The 10,322-nt window shown below is 45.0% G+C and overlaps 1 protein-coding gene across 12 annotated transcripts in view; it reads right to left on the bottom strand.

The window, feature by feature from the left end:
* Positions 1-9,793, bottom strand: part of si:cabz01090165.1 (LRR and FN3 domain-containing protein) — a 286,173-nt gene extending 276,380 nt beyond the window's left edge. For all 12 annotated transcript variants that reach the window (XM_036131571.1, XM_036131567.1, XM_036131572.1 and 9 more), the window contains exon 1: positions 8,451-9,793. The gene's annotated coding sequence lies outside the window, so the exon portion shown is untranslated. The remainder of the gene's footprint in view (positions 1-8,450) is intronic.
* Between the last annotated feature and the right edge of the window lie 529 nt (positions 9,794-10,322).

The following is a 10,322-nucleotide window of genomic DNA, read 5'->3' on the forward strand; positions in this document are numbered from 1 at the left end:
CAGACTCACATTGACCCAGGAGTACTTTCTATGTTAGAGAAGACAGAGCAGAGACACAGAAAGCTCAGAAGCTCACATTGACCCAGGAGTACTTTCTATGTTAGAGAAGACAGAGCAGAGACACAGAAAGCTCAGAAGCTCACATTGACCCAGGAGTACTTTCTATGGTAGAGAAGACAGAGCAGAGATACAGAAAGCACAGAAGCTCACATTGACCCAGGAGTACTTCTATGTTAGAGAAGACAGAGCAGAGACACAGAAAGCTCAGAAGCTCACATTGACCCAGGAGTACTTTCTATGTTAGAGAAGACAGAGCAGAGACACAGAAAGCTCAGAAGCTCACATTGACCCAGGAGTACTTTCTATGTTAGAGAAGACAGAGCAGAGACACAGAAAGCACAGAAGCTCACATTGACCCAGGAGTACTTTCTATGTTAGAGAAGACAGAGCAGAGACACAGAAAGCTCAGAAGCTCACATTGACCCAGGAGTACTTTATATGTTAGAGAAGACAGAGCAGAGACACAGAAAGCACAGAAGCTCACATTGACCCAGGAGTACTTTCTATGGTAGAGAAGACAGAGCAGAGACACAGAAAGCACAGAAGCTCACATTGACCCAGGAGTACTTTCTATGGTAGAGAAGACAGAGCAGAGACACAGAAAGCTCAGAAGCTCACATTGACCCAGGAGTACTTTCTATGGTAGAGAAGACAGAGCAGAGACACAGAAAGCACAGAAGCTCACATTGACCCAGGAATCTGTTCTACATTGTACCAGCCCACGGTACCAAAACTTTTACATCAGGTCACGTCACTGCTGAACAAAGATTAATTACGATTCAGCGTCACCTTGCTACACACCTGATGCTGTGGTCAGGGTCATCTCCAGAGGGTTCTGTAAGAACGGTCCAGATCAGCACAAAAAAACCAAGAGCCACTGGAGCTTCAGGAGTTTTACTGAGATGTGTTGCTCAGAGAAAAGGTGTCCATATAAATAAATGTTATGCCTCCTATCATCTCCATAAACTGAAGACCATTAAGGACCAAAAAGGAAAGCAGAATAAAATAACGAATGTCTGCAGCTAACAAACTCTCGGCATGTCCTCAGACGTCTTTAGGCCGGTGATTGCTCCCTTCTTGGTGCCACTGACGTTGCTAGAATGCCGTGGATGAGATTCATGGTGTTGGAGGTGGTTTCAGAAAGTTTTGCCTCTTGGAGGAAAAGCTGCAGATTAGAAACTTTCCTCTGCTGCTGCTGTTCCACAGCTGCAGAACCATTTCTGTATTTCTGCTCAGAGGCAGAACCAGGAAGTTGTGGGGAATGAAAGCTGTGATGTGCGAACAGCGTTTGGCTCACAGCTGCTTGTGTTTGCTTTGCATTGTTAGTTTCTCACAGCGCTTTCAGTAAATCACAGTAAATAGAAATCTGACTCCAGCATAACTGATCATTTACATCCATCATTGTAAAGCAGCTTTCATTGAATCTAAGCAGAGAGCTGCCGCTGGTATTTTAAACAATCATCTTAATGCAGCAGCCGACAGCCGGTTGACTCATTTCAGTCGATTTCAGCAAAACACTCAGAAATCCGTGGTGTAATTCAGGTTGTGGCGGCAGGTTCACTGTTTTTTCTTTCTGACAGTCTGAGAGGGTTGATATTTGGCCCGGCCCGAGCGGTTCCAACGGACCCAGCAGCTCCACTCAGCTCTAAACCTTTACGCAGGAATCGGCTCCGTCGGTTTTTTGGGCCAAACTGCAAAATCTTTGAAGGAAAGAAGGTGAAAAAATAAACTTGAGACAAATCACAACTAGGAGAATTAATTAGCGCATTATCGCCGTATTTGTGAGCTGAGAGTGAGACTTTGTGGAAATTACAGCACTGGGTGAAGAACAGAGGAGGCAAATCCAACACTGGGTCTGAATCCAACATTACTGTGAAGCTTTGTTTTCCATCTGGGATTTCTCTTTGAATACCAGACTGCAGCCTGCCTTTGTCCTGACAGGAGTAATGGAAACACCTGAATTACTGTAGTACTGTTCATTTTCAGAACACACAGCATTCAATACGTTTATTATTTCAGGGCGTCTAAACCAAAGGCTCCGTCCGTATGTGGGTCTCTGACCTGGAGCAGGAGGATGCCACTGATGTGTAAATGCTTGAAGCTAACAGCTCCTCAGACACACTGCCAACATCTGCTTTTGCTGATTTTATTCTAAAACAACTCAAAGTCCATCATTTCACAACAGAGGGTTGTCGCTGAAGTTCGACCAAACGTTTCTTTTCTGTGGTAGGCGCGTTGATCCTGTGCCCATAGCATCAATCTATCAGGTCAGCCGCGACTCGTTGGTCTGCTTCAGGAAAACAGTAAACGTCTTGATCTGTGGACAGATGCGTAGCAGCGTTGAAGGTTATCCCCACAGACTAAAGTCAGCTGATGGAGCGGATTTCTACCTCTGTCTGGCTGCTAACTTCCATCACTCTGAGAATGTACTTACTTTGCAACAAGCTCCTGGTAAAATGATCTTTCTACTACAGGTAATGAAACTGGTGCCTATAATAACTTCACAGAACCTGACGTCAAAGGATCCAAACTAACCCATCAAGCTACCGCAATTGCAAGAGCTCACGGCCCGCACACACAGAAGTCTCGCTTTACGGCGAGAACTCCATGTGTTTTTGCCCTGCCATTCACTATATGCACGCGCAAAAGCAACAACAAAGAACCGCGTGTTAACCTCAAATAAACATGCAAGCATATCGAGTTTTATTATTATTATTATTATTATTATTATTATTTATTTATTTATTTTTTATGTTGGTGAGACGCTACCGAGGCGGTGGCGGTAGCGTCTCGCCAACATTAAAAATAAATAAATAAATAAATAAATAATAATAATAATAATAATAATAATAATAATAATAAAACTGGATAGCGCTGTGGGATACCCTGATATTCACTGTGTTAGTCATTGTTTGTACTGCCGTTTTTTCCACTTTTCGTTGCGTTCGCCTGTCTGCTAAGCTCAAAACAACCGCGCCTGGATTGATGGAGAAACCAGAACAGCTGAGCATCTTTATGACAGTGCACTTTCACTTTCGCCCTCTGGGGGGAGCCTCGCTGGAAAATCAACCCCGGTTGCCTAGTATACCTTTACAGAAGTCATGAATTGGGACAGCCTTGGTCTCAGCGCTGTAACGTAATAGGCCGACGGACGAGGCCTTTGAAGGAAGTGGCCCCTGAACTGAGAGACATTACCGTCTGCAAATCGAACTCCAGGAACAGTTGATGTTGGAAGAAAGAAGGCATGCCTGTCTCATTTCCTAGGAACACTTCACTCAGCTCAAAATGCAAAGCACTGAGGGTAACATGTCAAAACAAGAACATATCTGAGCCCTGACAAGTTACAACAATCCATGAAAGAGTCTCAGTAAGACCCCTAAAGCATAAAAATAAAGGCCTGCAAACTCTCCACCATCATCTGCCCCAACATCCCCACCAGACCTGCTTCAAGCTCTGCTCTGTCTGATACCGCTGAGGCCTAAACATTGGAGCTGGGACGGTCCAAACATGAACAGCTCAGTTCATCAAGAGACGTGTTTCTAAATGGTTGTGCTTCAAGTTCCTATCTCTGCTCCTGAGTCGGTGCAACACCTCAGAACGGATAAAAAGCCCTAAGCGCCACATGTGGTTCTAAAGCCAGTGAGAGTTGAAAGGACATGAGATTTGCAGATAAGGAGGAGCTCCAGGGAGTCGTAGAGGGAAGCTGTCATAGCATTTACTTAAATGTAGTGCTTGAGGTTGAACCCTGCACCTGCAGCGCACTAAGAATGAAAACGGGAGGGGGGGAGGGCAAGAAAATGAGGAAGAAAAACAACTTAGTGAGGTCAGGCAAGGCAAGCTGGTTGGATGGACAGATGGATGAGGACACAGATGGTCGAGTACTGTAGATGGAGGGATTGGGGGTATAACTCCATGCTGGGAGATTAAACAGCAGATTAATTCTTCTTAGAGGCAGGATGCAGAATTTCAACTACAATATAAATGAGAACATTTCTGACAGCCTCTTGGTTATCAGCCAGTCACTCGTTGTTATTTCTAACAGTTCACGCTCCTGAGGTGCAGCTTCAGAATACTAAAGTGGCCTGGATTAAAAATGAAAGTGCTGGTAAAAAAGCTGCAAAAGCCACATGCTAAATGGTGAAAGATCTGACATTTTACAATTTTGTGCTTTAAATCTATGAACAGATGAGAAATCAATTACAGACTTCCAGCTCAACAGTTTTTAACCTTCTTTCCCTGCACACATGCACCCACTTATCTCTAATAATCTATCCCAGAATCACTTCAGATGAAAACGTACATAATCAAGCCAGTCTCACTGAAAAACACACAGTGAAACGTAGTACTGTCACAATTCAACATGTTTCAGCTCTGCGTTTTACTTGGGATATTCAGGGCTTGCAACCAGGTCACATGACTATCAAAAAGAAAATGGCTGCCGTCCCCCCACTTTATGGGGAAAACTCAACATTTAAAGAAAAGATCTGCATTTAAATGCATTTTGATGACAGCAAGAAGTATGGATATTATTTCCATAAACTTCCTTTCAGGGACAGTAGTCAACCTTTCCTTTGTCACATATTCCATCCCTGGGTTGATCTAATGTCTGACATATATGCTAAAGAATTGGTAAAAAACAACAACAAAAAAAACGTATAACACAAGTCTAATTAAATCTATTTAACTCAAATTAACACAAGACACTCTAAAGTGTGATGTGCTGACTATAGAGCCAAAGCTTCCCACAGCATGGTGCTGCCACCACCCTGTTTCACAGCAGGGATGGTGTGTTTAGAGTCGTGTGCAGTCTTAGTTTTTCAGCACACATGGTGTTTACATGCAGGGGAAAAGTTTCTGTTCTGGTCTCCTTTCTCCATATTTGCTGTGTCTCCTACAGTGACAAACTGGACTTCTTCCGGCTTTCTTCTTCTCACTCTTCCATTGAGGCCGGCCTTGTGGAGTCCTTCATTAACAGTTAACCTGTGGACAGACTGTCCCACCTGAGCTGTGGGTCTCTGCAGCTCCTCCAGAGCCACCATGGTCCTCCTGCTTCTCTGATTAATGCTCTCCTGCAGATTAACCTTTATGTGCTCAGCCAGAACTCTGCAGGTTCTTTCAACATGAATCAAGTATCCCATCATCTTACCCTGAATTCATGCTCCACACCAGCGTTTTGTAGGTTTAACACATTCCAACATTAACTAGAACAAAATAGTCACAAGGATTTCAAGAACATGTATGTAGAAATCCAAACCTTGAGACTTCCTTAAATTCTTCAAAGGTTTTATAAAAATGTGGGTTTGTTGATTTTTCCCCGAAGCTTTGTGTATGAAGGTCATATACCTGCCGGAGTAACCAGCAGTGAGTTCAGGTCTCAGAGGAGAAACCCATCCTGACACGGCTGAGGAAAGGCCACACAGATGCAGTTTTATCAGTGGGCTTTTCTTCAGGTGTCTTTAGTGATGTTAAAGCTGCACCTCCTGTTGGTGCTGAGCAGAAATCAACCCACAGCGTGTGCTGGCAAGACAATCTTTCTCCAATAAGGAAACATTGATTCCTGTATCCATGGAAGAAGAAGAAGAAAGGCGGAAATATGTTGGATGAATTCCTGCTGAGAATTTCTGTTTGATGTTTTCACAACCAAGCAGGCATTACTTCAACCGTCTGCTCCATTCATGGAACTTATTTCCTAAAGCAATGTTTAATACACATAATTATAAATAAAAATATCACACAATAGCTGAGGAGTTTCAACTGCAGGTTGTCCTGAATTTAGGCCATAAATAATGTCCTTGCTTAATGCATTTTCTCTTCTAGATGATAGCATATATGTCCATACTTTCAAGCAACTTAGTCATACAAACATATGTCCAAATTTCAGAAAATTATCATGTAAATGGGACTGTGTATAAAGTCAGGACATGAGATATCTCTCCAGACAAGTAAATAATTTACTTTTCTACTTTTCATGATTATTTATCTAATCTATTGGTCTCAACCAGTATCAACCCAACTTTTTAGGTTGTTTTATAACTATCTAAGTTGACGGACTCCAGAATGAACAGAAACACACACGTACACATCGGTAGAGGAAAACACAGCTGCTACACAGCCGCAGCATCCAGCCAACAGCCAGAACAGATCCAGAAGGGAGGCAACTCAACCCAAACACCCACACACACCTGAACTTGTGCAGAAAGAACATAAAACAAGCCGAGCCGAGCTCCAGGGAAGGAAAAGCTCTCCTCATACCAGATAGGAGAGTAAACACACACAAGCCCACAAAAATAACCAGGACCCTAAAATAAATTCAGAGCTGAGGTGGATTTAAGGAATCAAGCACTGAAACCCGAAAGCCAAGTCAACAGATGGATTCTTAGTTAATTTAGAAAAATGTACAAACTCCCAGCCATACTGCTGTCTGCAGGGAAGCCATTCCAAAGGGCCATTGTGGGGAATATATGCCTCCTGGTTTGATCTGATTCTTGTTTTGGGATAATTTAAAACCTACAAACAGAAGGAATGAGGGTCCAAATAACCTTAAAGATGAAAATACTTTGTAAAAATAAAGTTTTAGGATAACTTCTGTCTAAAAAACGCAACTTTGCATAAGCTTGACATAAAATGTACTGTATTAGGATTTTATCTCAGACCAACACAAGGAATTTATGTGATGAAAGAAATTATTTATGATTTTACAAAAATTTCAAAAATAAAAATATGTAAAATGCAGCATACATCTGCTGCAGGTCTTCAGAAGTTTGTCTCCAGCAGGTCTGAACGTCTACAGATGAAACTTCATTCCTCTTTGCAAAACACCTCCAGCTCAGTCAGACTGAAAGGAGAACATTTGTGGACAGAATGTTTTAAGTCAAAGCCTTGGTTAATTCAGGTCTGTACTTTGACTAGGCCGTTCTAACCCCTGAATCTGCTCTGGTCTAATCCATCCCATAATACCTCTGGCTATAGGTTAGGCTGGTTCTCCTGCTGGAAGGAGAACCTCCACCACAATCTCAGGTTTCCTGCAGTCTCTAACAGGTTCTCCTCCAGGATCCTCCTGGATTTAGCTGCATCCATCTTCCAACACTTTGAGAAGCTTCATTCGTGTTTCTGGCACAGCTGCATCTCACATGGTTTCCATGAAGACCTGCTGGGTAAAACACGAGCTTCAGGATGGACGTGTGGAGAGCTGTCCGTGGTGCTGATGTGTCTGTTCACTACTCCATGAATGAGCTGTCCGTGGTGCTGAAGTGACACCAGAATCCAGCTCTCAAGTCAGTTTCTCCACACTCTGCCAGCCTGAGCCTCCCTGAAAACCAGAGGCAGCATCTCTTTCAGGTCTTTCAGTGAAATTGAAGCCCTCTCATTGTGGAGCAGCACCTTTTTGTCTGTACAGTCCTTGGACCTTTACAGGCTGCTGCTATTAAACGGTATCCATGGCCACTGGGCTGATTTCCCTCCTGTCCAAATTTAGAATCTGATTCAGCTTTCCTTAAAATTCTGTTCACAAGCTGTACAGTATAAGGAAACCATGTAATTATTACATTATATTAAATATTGGGCTTCCAGATGAAGCCACACGGTGTTGGACTTAGGCTGCATGTGCAGAATTTATGTTTGGGTTTAAGTCATTCGAGTTGTATGTGTTGTATTCTCGTCCTCCATGGCGTCTCTATTTCTCAACAATACTTTTTCATTTCTGCTGGAAGCTTTTTTGCTCTCCTGTTCTGCATCCTTCATTAAGTTCTTCCATCTCTCCTTCTCCTCTGTGGAGGCTTCACCACTCCCCCTCTCCTCTGCTCCACTGTTCTCATCTTCTGGCCTCCTGCATTATAGATGCAGCTGTAACGCCAGTCAGCTCAGGCATGATGAGGCAGCCAGAGAAACAGAGAGTGAGACAGATGCAGAGAGAAAGCTCCCTGCCTGAAATTGGTTCTGTTGCTGCGCTCTGACACGCGTGCACCAAAGGACGTGTATACGTGCGTGCGCACATGCACTGTGCACGGACACATTCCCCCTCATGACCACTACACTTCCACCACCACCACCTTCACTTTGCTCAACCAATCAGAAGGCAGAAAAAGTGCAGAGAAGTGTTATAGCCCCATGAATGTTTAGCCTCTGCAGGAGAGGCGCAGGAAAGCACAGTCACACATGGGAGGTTCTGACACAGCCTAATCAGATTACAGCAATGATTCATTTCCTGGGAACTAAGAATAAAACTCCTGATGGCACCACTGCCAGGCCTTGGGTCCCACAGGGCATCCTCCACACACACACACACACACACACACACACACACACACACACACACACACACACACACACACACACACACGCGCGCGCGCGCGCGTGCGTGTGTGTTATTACAGCCGATCAAACAGCCTTACCGTTGTTGATCTTCAGCTCCTCTCCTCTTCTAGCCTCCCCTCTTCTTCTTCTTCTTCTTCTTCTTCCTCTTCTTCTCCTTTTTCTTCTTCTTGAACTAATGGGTGTTAAATCACAGCGAGGAGCCCCGCGAGGTTTTAACGCTCAGCAGCTTCTCCCAGCTGCCGGTCCCCTCTCCCCAACCAGAGAGAGGATATCTGTGTGCGTTTCACAAAAAGCTGGAACAGACGTGGACGAATAAAAGGGAACCCGGCTATCGGCTGTAGGTGTTCTGACCATGCAACGCAAAGAAAGGCATTCCTCTCCCCAGAAATGCACGGAGTAAGGAATGCGTGGAAAGGTTGGGGAATTCCGATGAGCGTCCTGTTCTTCCCAATTAGCGCCACTTCGCTAGAGCCCGCTCCATCCCTGTGAACGCCGCCTCCTCGGTAAGAGTCCCCAGGGACAAATCCACAGCCAGATGAGGCAAAAAAAAAAAAAAAAAAAAAGTAGAGCCCGGGGGCTAAACAACTCTAATCCCGAAAAGGTTCATGTCAAGTGCCGCAGAAATCCGAGCCTAAAGCCAAACAGACGTCAATAAGGAGCTGGCAGCAGAGAGGGTGTCCTTGAGCCAGAACCGCTTCTTTTAGCCAGGTATCCTAAAGCTCTGCTCCCCGCAGAACCGCAGCTACTCCTCCTGACAGGAAGCCCAGCGCAGATTCCAAACCTCCTGGTTAAGGCGGGCGCAGAACCGGGGCTGACTGCGTCCCTCTGCTCCTCAGGGACGGAAAACGTTGAAATCCACCTCCGGAATGGCAGCAGAACCGGTTCGGGCGGTGTCCAGCTCGCTCCGGTTCTGTGCGCCACGGATTTAACTACTCACACACTGATACCGTTAATCCGCAACGTGGTTTAGATTGCAATAAAATGCGCCACTGAGGCAGATGAAGCCCGCTGCAGCAGAAGCCCAACTTTGGCGGCGCCGACAGAAATCTAGTCTCGGCTTGGTGGAGGCTCGCAGACCCGCTGCGCGCCGTCACAGACCGGGAGAATCCTGCTCCAAGCGCCGAGGCGTCACATTCCCGACCACATTCCCATCATTCATGCAGAAAATCCGACCTTCTTCCCATTGAGCTTTTTCCCCCACAGACAATCAAAGTTTGAAATTCAGCCCCGGAATCCTGCGCGTTCTTCCCGCCGGATGGAGGCGGCTGAAGGCGCAGAAGGACGAGTGAGGGCGGCGGAGGAAAAAGACACACCCATTCTATCCATCCATCTGTACATCTATCTGAGAGGAGGGAGATTTCCAGCTCCAGGGAAGATGTGCAGAAATCTGCAGCCTAACAGACCCATCGCACAAAGAAAGGCTTCACAATGAAAACAGACTCAGGGCTAAAGAATACACATCACATCACTGACGTGGAAACAAAAGCATTGTTGCCACATTTTTATCACCACAAATCTAAAAAGTGTGGTGTGCATATTCAGATCTATATTAACTGTATGCTGCCGTAATGCAAACTGCAGGAACTGAAGCAGTCACACACAAAGGTGACAAGTACATTATAAATAAAATGTATTATTTGAATGCAAATCTATAAAACTCGCTGTGAATATTACTTCCTATCTCCTGGTTGCAGGAAGTTGTGTCAGACCAACCAGCCTGGTTACCTTTGTTGCCACCGTTAATGGTGCCCCCCCCACACACACACACACACACACACACACACACACACACACACACTCCGCCTGCAGGTTGTGTTGCAGGAGGGGAGAAGGAGCTTAAGGAGACCTGAAAGCTGCTGGGATTCTTTGGCGATGTCACAGATCAGAATGGATGATTAGAGAATTCATCACACTCACACCTAACAACCAATTAACCTAACAGTCATGTT

Source organism: Fundulus heteroclitus, unplaced genomic scaffold (assembly GCF_011125445.2).
Source record: "Fundulus heteroclitus isolate FHET01 unplaced genomic scaffold, MU-UCD_Fhet_4.1 scaffold_44, whole genome shotgun sequence".
Classification (NCBI taxonomy): domain Eukaryota; kingdom Metazoa; phylum Chordata; class Actinopteri; order Cyprinodontiformes; family Fundulidae; genus Fundulus; species Fundulus heteroclitus.